Below are 18,290 nucleotides of genomic sequence, written 5' to 3'. Positions count from 1 at the left end.
GGAAGAGAAGGTAGAACTCTTATAAAGTTGTATAAGTTTATTTCTACTAGGAAAACAATATCCTAGCTTATCTAGGATATAAGGGGAAACAACCCTGGTTAATGATACTAGGGTTTTGCCGTTCGACCTTCTTACATGAGGGTTTTGGGCCTCCCACACATTGGGGTAGGGGTGTGCAAAATTCGGTTAAAATCGAAAAAATTCGGTTAACCGACCAAATTCGGTTAATCGGTCGGTTAACCAAATATTTTTGGTCGAGGGTCGATTAAGAGTTTTTTATATTTTCGGTTAACAGTTAAATCGGTTCGAAATCGGTCGGTTAACCGAAAAAATTTGGTTTAACCGAATTTTGCAAGGTAGTAGGCCTTAAATTAAGCCCAGTCGGCCAGCCCAATATATTTTTTCTCCTCTAGGCTCCAAGCCCAAGAACTAAGCCTTTTCTCAATAGCACTCATTCAGCAGACATCAAGCAGCCAAGCACAATGTCACAACTCACAAATCTGCCATCGGGTTTTCCACTTCTAATTTCTCAATCTGAATATCAGATTTTCAGTCGGGAAAATCCACCATTTTTGCTATCCATTTCTCTTCTAGCACACTAATTGACTAATACCCAGAGGCCAGGTTTGGTTTCTTCTAATTTCCTTTTCCTTTTGTTTTTTTTAATTTCAGGGTTTTTTTTCATTTCTTGCACTGATTGAACTTTGAAGTGGCTTTGGAAAATTAACACCCGCAAAGAGCTGGAAAATTAACACCCACAAAGAGCTAAGTTAAAGTACGTGAGCCTTAGGTTAGCTGGTTGCTATGTCGCCTTCAACTTGGCCCAACTATGTCTAATACCTGACTTGCTTGCTATTTTGTTCATTTTGTAAAGGGTCAGAGTTCTGCTCTGTTTTTGTTCATTCAACACTACGCATCAAACTCTGAAGTCTGATGTATTTAATTAAATGGCTTAATTAAATAAATTAGGAAATAGAAATCTCATAATTGTGATAGGATCTGCACAAAGATACATTAAAAGAACCAAGCATAAACAGATTGCCAAACTGGTTTTTGTAACAAAGTACAATGTGGGCATTTTATAATTGCTGCAGACACCATTGCATATGCACATTCATTGCTTTCTTCTTTTTTTAAGTGTTTGGATTTTATATTTTAATGTTTTGGGTTAAATTATACTAAAATACTATACGACTTCGGTAAACCGTATAACTTAATTAATGTAATCTTTGTTGAGATTACTGAAAAATATTACACCATATTAAAAACTGTATTTTAAGTTTCGGGTCATCCATGCATTAGTCATTGGAAGTTTCCTAACAGTCAAAATCAAATTTAATTTCAATATAAGGTTTGCTAATATCGAAGGGTTCGTTTTATTTTCAATGAAAAATATTTCATCGCAATATTAGAAATTATTATCCTTTTATGATTCCATTGTAAGCAAACACCAATGGAAGTGCCACCAGGCTGGATCTATCGAATTGTCGGTGATTGCTCAAGGTTGCTAATCAAAATAGTTGGTGAAAGATACTATTAAGCTGAAATAGAGTAAATTGGTTTTATATTTGATGTATTTCTTGATATTGTTCATACATAGATATGAATTTGAGTCTAATTGTTAGGTAATGAAAAGAAAAAATAAAGAGAGAAAGATGAGCTACGGGAGCATTAAAATTGATATTGATACTTTTCGATGTTTAAATCGATTATAATTTTAAGGTTATGAAAAGAGTAAATACAATAATTAAAATATATATATACACACACAACACTCGTTTGGGAGAACAATTCATGTTTCATGTTTCATATTTTCATGTTTCATACTGCATGTTTCATGTTTTCTTCTGTACATTATAGTGCACGCAAATTTATAATGTAAATACTGCATTATACTGCATGTTTCATGTTTCATGTTTCATGCAATACTGCATGTTTCATGTTTTCTTTCCCAAGTTTGTAATGTAAGTTTATTTATTTTTAAATAAAAATTTTATAAACAATCTGAACCCAAATTTATATCCACATCTTCTCTTGAGCAGTAGCACGTCATCTATCCAATTCTGCTTCCTTCCACATGTCTTTCAAAATATGAATTAATTGTAAATTTATTTTATTTTTTTAGACTAATTAAAAATATGTCACATTGGCATTTTATTAGGCTGGATCTTTAGCCTACAAATATCAATGTTGGCATCTATTATTTTTTTAAATAAAATATCAATCTAGTGGCTAATGCCTTAATTTTCATTGTTGACTCTTCTAATGCTTGTGTTTTTGCTAACCAATTTCAACCTTTGTCTCTTCGAATTGATGGCTTGATATTATTTTAATTTATTATATTTTTTTTTATTTTTTTGCAGAATGTCAACTGAACCAACATCTATTGAGGGTAGTGTTACACCTCCTACTTCGATAGATTCTAAAAATTCGAGAGTTGGAGCTTCAAGCCAAACAAAGGGGACTACCGGGAAAAGAAAAACCGCTCCTCAAAGGTTAGAAGTTTGGTCTCACTTCACTAAGATTATTGATAGTGAGGGTGCAAGTAAGGCTAAATGCAATTATTGTCAAAAGGAATTTTGTTGTGATATGAAAAAAATGGTACAGGGTTATTGAAATATCATATTGGTTCATGTAAGAAAAATCCTAGTAATGTTGTTGAAAATACTCAAGGACAACTAGTTTTACCTAGAAAGGGAGTTGAAGGGGAGGAAGTGAATCTTTCAACTTGGAGATTTGATCAAGAAGCATGTAGGAAAGGATTAGCACAAATGATTGTGATTGATGAATTACCTTTCAAGTTTGTTGAAAGTGAAGGTTTTAAGAAATTTATGTTTCACGAACTACTATGACTAGGGATGTTTATCAATTGTATTTAGATGAAAGGATCAAGATAAAACAACTTTTGAGAAGTTCTTGTTCTAGAGTTTGCTTAACTACTGACACATGGACTTCTTTGCAAAGAGTTAATTATTTGTGCATCACTGCTCACTTTATTGATAATGATTGGAAATTGAATAAAAATATTTTAAACTTTTGTCCAATTTCTAGTCATAAGGGTGAGTTCATTGGGATGGTGATTGAGAAATTCTTGTTGAATTGGGGGATTGGTAAGTTATTTACTTTTACTGTTGATAATGCAAGTTCAAATGATGTTGCTATTGGTTATTTGAGAAAGAAATTTAACCCTCGAGGGGGTTTAGTTCAAAATGGTAAATATCTTCATATGAGATGCATGGCACACATTGTGAATTTGATTGTTGTTCAAGGCTTAAAGGAAATGAATAAATCTGTTGAACATGTTAGGGGGGCTGTTAGATATGTGAGACAATCTCCAGCTAGAATACAAAAGTTTAAGGAATGTGTTATGGTGGAAAAGATAGAGTTCAAGTAGATGTTGTGTCTTGATGTTTGTACTAGGTGGAACTCAACCTACTTAATGTTAGACACTGCTCAGAACTTTGAGAGAGCTTTTGAGAGATTTGAGGAGCAAGATACAAACTTTAGGGCTGAACTTGAAAGGGGAGAGGGTTGACTTAGTGTGGATGATTGGGATAATGTTAGAAACTTGAAGGATTTCTTGGAACACTTTTATGAAGTCACTTTACGTATATCTGACACTTCATATGTCACGTTCAATAATTTTTTTGATGAGCTTTCTGAAATTGATATTCTTTTACGAGATGCTCAGTTAAAAAGTAATGTTGATTTTTGTGTTATGGCCATCAAGATGAAAGAGAAGTATGATAAGTATTGGGGTGATATTGATAAGATGAATTTGCTTATGTTTGTTGCTTGTATTTTAGATCCTAGACAAAAACTGAAGTATCTTGAATTTGCACTTAGTGAAATGTCTAGTTCTGAAAAAGCTTGTGAAATGATGCAAAAATTGAAGGAATCTTTGTATGAATTTTTTGATGAGTATAAGCCTCCACTTCATAATAATTGTAGCCAATTGAGTGTGCCAACACATGTTTCTCTCGGTGAACCACAATAAAAAATGAAAAGGCGAATGCAAGCTTTGTATAAAAAGCGTGAGTTGGAAATTTGTGGTGAGGATAAAATATCTGAGTTGGATAAGTATCTAGCTGAGTCTAATGAGGAATTTGTTGAAGATTTTGAGATTTTATTGTGGTGGAAAGTGAACATCCCTAGATTTCCCACTCTTTCAAAAATGGCCAGAGATGTGTTAGCGATACCGATTTCTATGGTTGCTTCAGAGTCTACATTTAGCACCGGGGGACGTGTGCTTGATCAATATAGGAGTTCTTTAACTCCTAAAATTGTACAAGCTCTTGTGTGTACTCAAGATTGGATTCGAAAATCATCATCACAAGAAGACATCAAAAAGATTGAAGAACAAATCCAAGATCTTGACAAGATCGAAAATGGTATATTTATTATTTTATTTTAATAGTTTCAATTTTTTTACCATATCACTCCTACTTATTTAATTGATTCAATGTTTAGATTTTTCTTGGAATGCATCAGAGCCTACCCCAAATTCATGAGCTTATGCTTTCGTGAGTTGAAGGGTATGCTTACTATCTTATTCTTGTTAACTTATAATCTATTTGTTTGTTTATATAAATTTTTTAAAATGCGTATATTTCTATTATATGCTAAATTTTTGCACATGTTTTTTTTGTAGGTTTAATGCAAATGGAGGTTTTTTGGAGAGAAGAAATGAATATAATATAAATAGAGAATGTTAAAGACTTACATTTCAATTATGTGTTAATTTCAAGACTTACATAATGTTTTTAATTATGTAGTGATTCAAAGACTTATGTAATGTTTTTAATTATGTAGTGATTCAAAGACTTATGTAATGTTTTTAGTTATGTAGTGATTCAAAGACTTATGTAATTTTTTTAATTATGTAGTGATTCAAAGACTTATGTAATTTTTTTAATTATATAGTGATTTAAATCGGTTAAATAGGTTAAATCGGTTAAATCGATTAAGTCAGTTAAATCAGTTAATCGGTTAAATAGGTTAAAACGGTTAAATCGGTTAAGTCGGTTAAATCGGTTAATCGGTTAAATAGGTTAAATCGATTAATTTTAACAAAAAAATCATATGATTTTCGGTTAATTCTGTTAATCGACCGGTTTAACCGAAAAAATTCGGTTAATCGACCGGTTTAACCGAAAAAATTCGGTTCGGTTAATATTTTTAAAAAAAATTTTGGTTCGGTTTTAACTAATTCAGGTCGGTTAACCGAATGCACACCCCTACATTGGGGTGACAACCCTAGTTAATGATACTAGGGTTTTCCCCAATTGGACTTGATAGACGATATATTAGCCTTTCAATCGGTTTGCTGATTTTTGATTAGACTGAAGATATGTTTAGGTTCATATACTAATGCAGGCTATATTTCTGTAATATGATCCGACCATGTAATACCGCTTAGTATTAGTTAAACATTTAGACAACCAATGAGAAACATTTGCTTCTATTTTGCTTTGTGTTCAAAAACCATGTAAAGACAATAATACAATTAAAAGTATATTAATTTAATTCATGAATAATTTTCTTAATCAACCTGTTCGGAAAAATTACATGTTTACAAACGAATATACTAAACTTAGGACACTAGATCCAACAGTCTCCCACTTGCCCTAGTGAAATAGATAAGCCATATTTTTCATTGTTGGCGTCGATGAAGGTGGTCCGAGTTTGACAATAGTTTGAGTTAATGCTAAAATGAAACAAGAAGCAAAAAGTCCAACCACATGGTTGTACAGTGGGTTCACAACATTGTTACAAAGCTCTTATCATGAAATCAATGAATCATCAATGGGAAGGCATTCATTGGTTTCAGCCCTCGATTTCAACTTTGGCACACATTCCATGCAATAGTCAAGGTTTGTTGATAACCTGGGTTTGTCGATAAACTAAACTTTGACACTCGGCACGACATTTAGTGAGTGCTTTAAATTTCAACTTCAAGTTGTCAATGTTTTATGTAGAAAACACTTATACGAGTATGTCATCAGGTTACACAGGTGGGCAATTCGTAAGTGATATTGGGTTTAACATAGGTTATACAAGAACAGATGGTGTACTCCCTACAACTTGTGCTGGTGAAGGGACATCCAACCCTAGACATGAAACTGGGGTTGATAACAAACAAAGAGCTGAGAACAAAGAGGAATCTAAATCCAATAACGATCCAATTCGGGTGTCTGGCCTGAATCGTTCGAAAATTGCATTATTTTCTGACCCAAAGTCAGTTCCTAGTAGAGAGTGGTTCTGACGATGAAGGTTCGGACAATACTGGTGGAACCCATCTAGAATTCACGCCATATGCACCTTCGCCCCACATGCTTAATATTGACTTATATGCTGAAGGTGGGTTAGAATTTCTAGAACTTCCTCATAGAAGATTAGACGATGCAAGTTCTTCGTTAAATGTTAGCGAATAACAAGTTGGAATGCAATTTTCTTTGAAAGATGCTTTTCTTGCAGCAGTGAAGCGGTACAACATAACACATAGGGTCAACTACCAAGTGACAAAATTCCAATCGAAAAAATTTGAGGCCAAGTGCGTAATGCGTGTTGGAAGATTGGGTTTGTAAAATGCAATGAAAAATAGGTTTAAGGGAAAACCAGAGTTTTAAAAAAAATCCTTTTAACTTGGTTGTGTTATCTAAAGTAATAAACACTTAATCAACATTCATACTTTTTTTATTCATCTAGGATGAACACTTCGACCGAGTGATCTTCTCTTCTATCATCAAGCTCACGTTTGTTGTGTGTGAGCTTACTTCGAATCAACAATCTTTTGCACAAAATTACCAATAGGGCAATTTTATAATTTCTCTAAACTTTTAGGGTCAAGTTGTAAATAATAGAAAATATCTCTAGAATTTTTCTGGAATAATTTCTTTAGAGACTTTTATCTTTACAACTTTTCTTGAATTCAAGTGTGTGAGAATGATAACCCAAACTCTCTTTATATAGGGAAAGTGTAAAGGGTTCAACTAGGATTGAAATTACTCATATTAATATTAAATTAATAAAATACTATCAAGATAAATATTAAATTAAATTTAATATTAAATTTATTAAAATAATATTATTTTTGGAAAAATTAATTTGAAATCAAGTTACTCGGTAGAGTCCTACTAGGAATATAATTTTTCCATTACTCTACCGCCAACCATTTGTCGGTCGCCGGATTGTTGCCGTCGCAACCTTCATGCTCGGTGGTTCCATCATCGAAGTAACTTCCCCCCGACACCCCGAATCATCGCTGTTTTTCTTGAATGGGCCTAGTGATCCGTCACGGATTACTCTACTATTTACATCCCATTTTACACGTAACTTTAACTTATTTAATAGTTGAATAAATTATCTTAGTATATATCTATGTTTTCATGCTTGAAGTAGTGATTTATGTTTTTTAGTAGTTTTTATTACATCTTAGATATCTAAATAAGGTTATGGGGTTATGTAGGTCAAATTGAGGGCTAAAGATACACATTTGTGTCAAAATTGTTGCCCATGTCATGACACTAAGACACCAATGTCGCAACATCGAAGACAAAAGCAAAAACAATCCTGGAACGAAATTGCCTCTGTGTCGCGACACTGACCTATGTTGCAACATCCATCTGCCGTGTTGCAACACGGCTTTTGCGTGGCCCAAAGTCCCTACACATGTTGGTTGAGATTTTTAAGGGAAATTTAAGGTCTTTTTAGAGCCTAAAACCTTAATTCACATTATAAACAAAGGGGCATTTTAGTCTTGTGGATTTTTGGCCTATATAAACAACATTATATACAGATGGAAGGGGATCATTCTTAGATTTTTTTTTATTTCATTCTTAGTTTTTACTTATTTTACATGATGTTATTGTAATTGGAAGATTCTATTCTGAAGTGAGACTTTCGTGAGAAAAGATTGTTCCGGAGCCATGCTTTCATCGATTAATCCATGAGCATCTCCTCCTCTTGTTCTGTTATTTATATCTATTTCATTAACCTAGCTAATTGAATACTTGGTTAAATACTAGGATAATTTGTGTTTATTTATATTATGCATGTTTCAATTGCATGCGCCTAATTAATTTTTGGAAGGTAGAGTTTCTAAATGGATAAGTTGGTTTGAAAAAAATCACTTAAACCTTAGGATTGAAGACCCTAAGAAGTCATGTAGGTAGAGATAAACCCGAAATTGATATAGTCTATTGTGAATCCTTCAACCTGACTCAGTTTGACCTATGGCATTGAGGGATAAGTAGTTCTTGCTGACTCATTAAGCTAGATGGACGCCGAGAGGCACAATTAGGCTAGTGCCTAGCTGATTGAATAGAGCCTTACATCAATAGTTAATTAGGTAAAGATATTGGATCTAGGCTAAAAGAATTAGCGTAGTTAAAACAAGGAGTAGGAAAAGTTGCTATATTAATATAGGATTAGATTTAAACTTAGTTCAATTTAATTTGTTTATTATTATCATCTTGTTTATATATTAACACTACTAATTCGTGACTCGAGTAGATTAGTAATTATTTCCGATAATTGTCTTAATAGCAGTTTTTCCCAAACTGCAGTTTCTAGGGTAAGATCCTCAAAGTACTCCCTGTACTTTGTTGTACGAAAACTATATTACAGTTTGAACCATACACTTGAGGTCACCTAGCTGGCTTGGTGCCTCTTCATGAGGCTACTGCTGTCATGGCTAGGGCAGGGCTATCCATTTGAACGACCGACACTACACCCAACCTCTATTTTTTCTCAATCAGTAGGTGCCTGCCCAAGCCAGTCATTCGCACGACCAACCATATGGGGTGCATGCGTCCCTCAGATAGGTGTTCACATGCTTTGCCTGATGCTGTTGATGGGATTGGCTGAGACCCTTAGTTGTACATTCAAATAGCTTGCTGCCATGGTAGGGGCACAGAAACGGTATTTGTGCAAGTGTACAGTTGTTCAAGTAATAAATAAAAATGAGTTATCGTCTCCACAGGGACTGTGTATGTTAACTGATAATTTGTAAAATTATAAATTCACAATTTGGTATAAAAACACAATAATTTTAATGGTGATGTTTAAACTAAGTGAAGTTAACTAGATGCAAAGATTGATCCCTAATGCAATTTTAATCTAAATGAAAATTATCTAAATGTATGAATGAATGGCTTTAGCAACAAAAATAGTCAACATAAAATAGACTAGGATAATTATATTAATCAACTCAATTCATTTTCATCATGATTAATAATGTTTAGAAATATTCCATGGCAACTTGATCTTTCATGAGTTTGGAAACCAAATTAAGACCTCTCAGATCTTTTACTTAGTGAAATTTGCATTTTACTGATCATATTAAACTAAGTTTTTCTTAGTATTTATGTCAGGTAAGAGGGACATTTACGTTTGAAACAGTTTAATCACATAAACCTAAAAACTATGCAAGATAATAGAGCTAAATAAAGATATTATGAACCTCTAACTTAGTCGTGTTTAATGATCTAAATTGAGCATTGCACTTTTCAATTTTGTGTCTATTAGCAGTCGTCTAGTTAGGCTCACTGAACCAATCTGAATGCACCCAATCAAGAATGAGTGAATTTCATCTGGATTTTAATTGAAAACATAATCGACTGAGGCACAAACATGTTAAATATGAATCAAATAAATATTATTGAATTAATATAATCATCCTAGAAAACAAAATTAAGCTAACATTGTTGATGTCAAGAACAATAAATGCATAGCAAACATAATGAAATTAAATAACAAGAAGGAAAGAGTAAAGTCTAATTCAGTTCAGTAGCCTTTCGAATATTTCTGACTGATGTGTTCCTCCATTCTATTTGTTGCTCTTTCGCTAACGTTTCTTAATGTGGCCGACAAAGGTGGTGTCTTGACAAAGCTTTTGTTGGCTAAAGAATGGAAAGGAAAATGGGACGGCTATGCAAGGGAAAAGAAAAGGGAAATGAAAGTGAGATAGTGAGAATGATAAATGAGTGATGAGGGATGTGTTATGAATGAAGGGATGCTTTGAAAGGTGAAAGATGTGTGGAATTTATAGGTGAAGGTAATGGTGAAGTTTACTAAAAATAGAATCACATTTCTCTCGAGTAATTGCAATTATGTCCAGAATCATCATTCTGATAATTCATAATTTACTTAATCATGGAGTCAGTCCACAAGAAGTATCATGATTGAAAACACCTTATTGTATACTCTTTACGAAAACACTTCATCCAACTACTTTGTCCAATGACCTCGTCATGTGCGTGTCACCCTCATATGATATCCTTGATTCCTTTGAGTTAAATCCGTTCACTTAATACAATCTTATTTTATCTCATTATCACTATTATCTCTTCTTAATGGTCAAGATGATCACTGTCAACTAATGAATGTGACAAATTGCCCGTTCGAGAACTAGCAACTCATGGCCATGTTGCATATTTATCAATCCACACATTGCTAATGAGAGAATATCATTAACTTTTTAATCAAGCTATGAATTCCATTGTTACGAGTAAAACCATGTCATACACAAGTCATGTACCCAACATACCGACTATCGAATCGATCATCTTTAGTGCATAAGCCTCCACTTATATGAAAACATATGAGTTACATACGCATGGTTAGTGACTAACTCAAGGTTCATCTAAGTCACACAATGAACGTCACAAGTGAATCAATTCACAAAAGGATTCAGAACTAATTCAAATTGGTCTAGTCCATTGTATCATTCTTCCAATGAGAACATCTATGTCTCTAGCTATGGAGTCAACTACTCTGTTAGCCAAGATTAGCCATCTCCCTAATTGGAATTGGAGACGACATAATAATCCTTCTAAGTATTTGAATCATATGCTCACATTGATTCTTTTATGGGATAACAGACTCTTTTAGATTATCTACCGAAGTAAGTGATCTTTCTCGCATGTAAACGTTCTTACAGTGCCACTTATCATCAATTTGAACTTAGAAAATCAATAAACTAATATTTTCTTATCACAATTTCGCTATGTATGCAAAACATTAAAGACATAAACACAAAAGATATAATAGTGAAATGTGAAATTAACTTTATCTATTTATTCATTGTTGAAATACATAGAAAATAATCACATGTTTACTACAACAAGGACACATTTCCCAACAATGCGTGACAAGAGATGTTCATGGAAAATTATGGCATCTATGAGAAAGAAGTTGGGGTTCTTGACAATTAAAAAATATAATGCTCCACATACTTGTGTTGTTGTAGGTACGTTACATGATCATCTAAGATTGGATTCTGACATGATCTATGATATTATATTACCTATAGTGAAAATGAGTCCTCAAATTTTTGTGCCAATTTTGATGTCAAATATTCGTAGTTAGTACAATTACATCGTGTTGTATTACAAGGCATGGGTCACAAAATAGAAGGCTATGGAAAATATGCATAACCGGTGGGATAAATTTAGTTAAGACTTTGAGCAAACTTTATTTTTGCTTTTTATTCTTTTGAACAAACTTATCTTTGTTCTTTCATTTTTTTGAATAATGTAAAGAGCTTGTACATCTTTTTGTATTTTTCCTCAAACTTTGATCGTCAAGACAAATTAAATTAAGATAGGTTCAAAAGAATAGGATAAAATCAAAAAGATGATAATATGGCTTATGATGTAGGTAATTTGCAATAAACAAGCCATTGAGCTAAAAAATTATTTCAAGAGTTAAATTAATAAGGTCGGCTTGAAAGGCTCAAACGATCCCAAGAAAGTTCATCTATATCATATTAGATTCGTATACCTCATAGAATTTCGCCTCAAGAAAGTTACTAAGTCAATTCTAAAGATTTAAACCTTCATACATGTCTATTTTTAAAAAAATCAAATTTTCATGGCAAATACTACATAAGACTAAAGAACATACAAGCATTCCATCACTCAAGATAACATAAGAATAACTTAGATAAGATCATAAATCATGCTTGCATTTAAACACACTTATGAACAAAAATTCTCCCTGAACATTCATTTATTTTAGAATACTTAAGTAAAAAGATTGAAACATACTTTAAAATTCATGCGAAATACTGTCTTACCCCCTTTTAAAAAGAAGCAATGTCCTCATTGAAAAAACAAAGTAATAAATGAAAACTGAACACCAGGTAGGGTTGTAACAAAAGAGAGGTCAAGCGTAAAGAATGCTTAAGTACCAAGTCTTTCTCAACAATCCAATCCTAGACATTTTCATTCCCATTAGCACATCACTTTGCTTTCCCTCCTAAAGAAGCATAGAGCTTATTTTATTCATGCTTGCTATTTTATTATGATAAAGAAAAATTATAACTATGAAATAAAAATAAAATCCTAAAATGAAATAAAAAATAAAGACAAGAAATTCCCCCTTTTATTTATTTGACTTATCCTTCTTGTTTTCCTCCTTTGATGTTTTATCCTCGCTTTCATTCTCAGTTTCGTTCCATAACTCAAAGATATAATTTGGGAACTCAAGAACAAAACAGTTAGAGATATTTTTAAAAGTATTATTATAGAATCATCTCTAAATTTTGCATATTTCCAATAAGCATGTTGTTGGTTATGCATAAATTTCATCATATCCATCATAATTGAAAATTTCGATTTCTTCACAGTGTTTGAAGAAGTGGTCATAGGAATGGTCAACTTAGGATTAACATTTGGTTCAACTGGCTCATTAGCATTCATCTCCTCTCTTGATTTAGAGGCTTCTGATTCCTTTATAGGTTATGGATTGTTTGATTCTTCCTCAAATTTTGCTTCTTCTATCTCAGTAACTGAGTTAGCCTTAGTTTCAAATTTGTCCGATGACTCATCAGTTTCTGATTCTGTTAGTTCATGGATATTCTCCACTAACCTTTCAAGACCCAGGGCTGTGATGCAACCTTGAACATACGGGCCCTTCAGGTTTGCTTTTGTTTTAACTTGGGCCCTTAAGCAAAGTGAAGTTATCAATGATGGAAAGTAAGCACTTCCAGTCTTGTTTCTAGCACAATCATGAATTTCCTTGAGAATGATCTTCCCAACATTGATAGACCTTTTTGTCATAATTGCATACAACAAAAGTATTCGCTCCATCGATATGGTGAACTATGCGAGATAGGCATGAAACTAGATCGAACAAAGTAGAACCATACCTTAGCTAACGATTTTATATATTCCCTTCGGCAGGAATGACCACCATACTTTCTTATAATCCATTAGGATCCCATATTTTTCACAACATTAAGCACTTGTTGAAGAAAATCCTAATTTATATTTGTCATCACGGCAAAGTACTCATCTTCTTCAACATCAGGTAGGTTAAACAAATCATTAATGGACTTAGAAGTTGGGGGTACCTTCTTCTTACGAACAATAACTTCAATAGCATCTTGCCTAGTTAAGTTGGCATCAAACTCTTAAAGTAACTCCTCTTCGGGAAATGATCGTGCATTGTAAAAATAGTTCCAATTGAGTGCGATAATCGTCTTTTGAATTGGTAATGGCACAACCATCTTATCATTGCTTTCCAAGTTGAAACCTTTTTCTGGCATCATAGGTTGATTTTTGAATATGGAATCAAATCTTTCTTTCACTTCCTTATCTTGAATCATAATGGGATTTCTGGCAGAGATCTTGGAAGATCTAAATCTTTTACGAGACATGGTGATTTTCCCAAAAAATAGGTAAGATTTTGGCAATGGATGAAGCAATGAATTTTTCGGTGGTGATAGGCTTGCACATGGCTTGTGACAGCGATAGGAATATAATGGTGATATGGTTACTTCGGCATAAGGCTCGCGGCGGCAATAAGCTAGGGTTTTTGTGACAAGGGAAGGATATTGGGAAGATTCTTTTGGATTTAGGGCGATGGCTAAAAGGGAAAAGAATGAGTGGCCAGGGTTTAAGCTAATTGCTTGAAGGGTTGTGACAAGTAAGGTGGTAGAGAGGGGTTTATATAGTGATGAATTAGGGCAAACTTGTAGCAAAAATTTAGCTACAAAAGGTGACTTGGGTGGCAAGTATAGAGGAAGGGTAAAAATGGTGGCAAAATTAGTGTTTTTAGGGAACCCTAGGAAGGCAATGTGGGTGAATTTTCTCCTCTTTGTTGTTTCAGGCCTTGAGCCCAAACTGTTTTTACAAACTAGACTGCTTAAAATAAAATAAAATGATTAGTACTTGGGCCAAGTTGAACCCCTTATTAAACATAAACAAATAAAATTAACATAGAAAAACAAAGACTAAAATAGAAATAAAATTTTCAAAGTTAATTAGAAAATTTCTTCTCAAAAGATTACATTAAATTAATTCCCAAGAAAGGTTGGAGGGGTCACAACGGTCTCGCTTAAGTTCCCATCTCCTTAGACAGAACTAATGAAATGTACTAATTTAAGAAAAATAAATTCTAATTATTTATTAAAAAGTTAGATCATAAAAATTAAGGGTCTATTAATTTGAACGAAGTTTTAATTCGCCCAACTTCACCATCCCAATAGTGCTTGAGACGTTGACCATTAACTTTAAACGTACCTCCATGGTTGTCGTATAATTCTTCAGCTCCATATGGATAAGCTTTGTAGATGGTATAAGGTCCTTTCCATCAAGATTTGAGCTTTCCCGAAAATAACCTTAGCGTTGAATTAAACAACACTTTCTGTGTAACACCCCTAACTCGTATCCGTCGCCGAAATAGGGTTATCGAGCATTACCGGACCTTTTGATCAAACAATGATACATTTTATTTCATAACAAATCATTCAATTCATAAGTCAATCAAATTCAATAACATAGTCCCTAATCGAGCCCTCGAGGCCCCAAGTAGACATTTAAAACCAATTGGGACTAAATCTTGAACTCAAGAAATTTTTGGGAAAACATTGAAATTTCTCAAAGTGCAGGGGACACACGCCCGTGTGGCCAGGCCGTGTGTCTCACACGGCCAAGAGACACGCCCAAGTCTCAGGCCGTGTGGGCATTCAAAATGGGATCACATGGTTGTGTTCCAGCCTGTGTCCGACCTAGTATAACTCACTGACTTGGGTCACATGGGCAACCACACGCCCTTGTGCTAGGCCGTGTGAAAACTAGAGGGTATACTGACTTGTGCCACACGGCCAAACCACACGCCAGTGTGCTAGGCCGTGTGAGGTTACCTAAATGCTTCCTTAAGAAATTACAGATGATGCACGACCATGTCACCTGTCCATGTGTCACACACGGCTGAGACACACGCCCGTGTCTCTACCCGTGTGGACAAAATAGGCTATGTTCCAGGTCACATTCCTTACCTAAAAATTTTGCAACAACCTACACATACCAAATAGCATATGACCATATCATCAATAGCCATTCAAACCAATCACAACCAAGTCTACATCATGCAATTTCATTACCAACAATCATAAGCTCTTAGGCATCTCAAATGATCATTTTAAAAAAATGCCAAAATCACCTCCAAAAACTACCTAAATGGTCAATTGCATATATGCACTATCTTGCCTAAACATAACATGCATACCATTTATCAAGTTCACCTATTAAGTACCAATCTACCAATGCACAATCAAAGCATTCCTATGGCAATCATAAATCATACAAGATGAGGCGAGCCACTTATATATATACATACCGACATATACCAAATCAAGCCACATTAAATGGCTAATTACATAACAAAACATATGGGCTTTCATTAGCCAAATGACCTATACGTGCCATATCACCAAAATACATTATTCATAATTACCAAAACAACCGCTAGATAGTGTGATGAGATCTCCGACAACTTCTAATCCGAGCGAGCTTCCAAATCACTATAAAACATCAAAAAATAAACAGCGTAAGCAATTAAGCTTAGGAAGTTCATATAACATAAAACTCAGCTTACCATTTAATCACAATTTAAGTAATTAAACATAGTATAATGCAACTCAATTTGATCCACAAGCCTAATACATAATCACTAACAAAGTTAATTATGGAATCACAAGTCTCATTGATTTAATTTCCACATGACTCACGTACATACCAGTACTGGTTCGTATTGAACTCATACACTCTCGTAACATCAATGTGCCTGTTGAATCATTTGGAATAATATCGGATACTCGGGTATCTCGCACACTAAGTGCCAATACATGGTCGAAACCATCTCTATCTCGTATCTCATATAGATGCTCACTCTCGAGCCATCACTTGGTCTGTTCACACAAGCTGACGGTCAAGACGTAGCTACACGGTGCTGCTCACACAAGCTGTCGAGTAACCACAACACATGCTGGAAAACTAAGCAACTGGTAGAATGTACGGGACCAGCACCCAAAACATGGTAACCCCTAATAACATGTCATTTGTATCCTATCTATTCCTAAGGTCCAACCGGGATCCATACACTTACCAATATCTTGTTGAGAATTTTCGTAATATCGTATCAAACAATATATTAATTAAGCATGTAAACATATTTATAATTTAAAGCTTATTAATATTCGAACTTACCTCGAACTCGTACGAATGAAAATGATCGTTCAATCCAATACTTTATCTTTTCCCTGATTTAATTCCGCACATTATTTTTCTTGATCTATATAATCAAATTTAACTCATTTAGTCATTAATGTATTCAATTCAATTCAAATTCATGTTTTAGAAAAATACTATTTTGCCCCTATACTTTTGACTTCTTTACAATTTAGTCCTTAGCTCCTAAAAATGAAAATTCATTAAATTCGACTTCAACCCATGCTAGCTAAATATCATAAAAGCTTATAACAGCCTACATATTTCATTAATTCACACATTTCACCACATAATTTTCACTTTTATCAACTTAATCCTTATTTGACATTTTCAACCAAAATCACTTTTCAAAACTTGTTTATCTAACAACAACCATTCATTTTCTATCATCAAACATCAAAACACATACATATTTATCAATTGTAAAACCCTAAATCTTTAACATTTTTTCAAATTAGTCCCTAGGCTAGTTAGATTAAGCTACAATGACTTCAAAAACATAGAAATCATTAAAAATTGAGCAAAATTGCACTTACATGCAAGGGAGAAAGACGACCGAATGTTTAAGCTCCTTCCATAGAGTTTCCTAGGTCTAATTTCGGTGGTTGATGATGGAAAAAGATGATATCCATCTTTTATTTTACTTAATTTATCATTATTTACCTATTTACTAATTTAACAATTAAAAACATTAAAATTTACACAAATGCCAAGCCATTATCATCCACTAACATATTAATGGTCTAATTGCCATATAAGGACCTCTACTTTAAAGTTCTATAGTTATTAAACACTTTTAGCTATTAGAACCCAACTTTTACACTTTACGCGATTTAGTCCTTTTCATCAAATTAAACATGTAAAGGATAAAATTTCATCACGAAATTTTCATATGAATTTTCTATCATGCTGTAGACATTAAAGTAATAACAAAATTAATTTTTTGACTTTAAATTTGTGGTCCCGAAACCACTGTTCTGATTTCACTGGAAACGGGCTGTTACATTCTAACCTTCTTTGCATTCATGAGGTTGTATACGGTTATCATGCCATCTTTTAGATTTTTCTTTACACATCTTGACATTCTTGTATGAAAATAACCTCAACTCTTCCAACTCATCAAGCTGCAGCATCTTTCTTTCACCAGGTTGTTTAAGATTCAAATTCAATTGCTTCAAAGCCCAGTGAGCTTTATTTTCCAGTTTAAGCGGCAAATGACATGCCTTTCCAAAAACTAGCCGATAGGGAGTCATTCATAACGGTATCTTAAAAGCAGTTTGATAGGCCCATAGAGCACCATCGAGCTTTCGAGACCAATCTTTTCTATTAGGGCACACCACCCTCTCAAGAATACCTTTGATTTCATGATTCACCCTTTTAACTTGCCCATTTGACAGTAGGTGATAGGCAGTAGCTCATGTTGTACTTGTCAAGCAACCACTTAAACCATTTATTTACAAAGTGAGATCCTTCATCGCTAATTATACCTCTAGGATTCCCAAATTGTGTAAGTACATGCTTATGTAGGAATCGCATGACTATCTTAGCATCATTTGTTGGGTAGGCCTCGGCTTCAATCCACTTGGATACATAATTCACAACTACCAAAATATGTTTGTTCCCATAAGAAGAAGGAAATGGGCCTAAAAAAATCAACACCCCATATGTAAAATAGTTCAACCTCTATAATATTTGTTAAGGGCATCTTGTTCCTCCTTGATATGTTTCCAGTTCTTTGGCTTCTATCGTAGTTTTCCACATATGTATACACAT

At 33.8% G+C, this 18,290-nt stretch overlaps 1 long non-coding RNA gene across 1 annotated transcript; it reads left to right on the top strand.

Moving 5' to 3' along the window:
- Positions 1 to 491: 491 nt before the first annotated feature.
- On the top strand, positions 492 to 4,915 carry LOC105791404 (uncharacterized). The gene is made up of 2 exons (XR_008198896.1): positions 492 to 624; positions 4,652 to 4,915. It is a non-coding gene; the product is annotated as an uncharacterized LOC105791404 (long non-coding RNA).
- The last annotated feature ends 13,375 nt before the right edge of the window (positions 4,916 to 18,290 follow it).

Source organism: Gossypium raimondii, chromosome 8 (genome assembly GCF_025698545.1).
Source record: "Gossypium raimondii isolate GPD5lz chromosome 8, ASM2569854v1, whole genome shotgun sequence".
Taxonomy (NCBI): Eukaryota; Viridiplantae; Streptophyta; class Magnoliopsida; order Malvales; family Malvaceae; genus Gossypium; species Gossypium raimondii.
The sequence above is the reverse complement of the archived record's forward strand: the minus strand, read 5'-3'. Positions and strand labels throughout refer to the sequence as shown.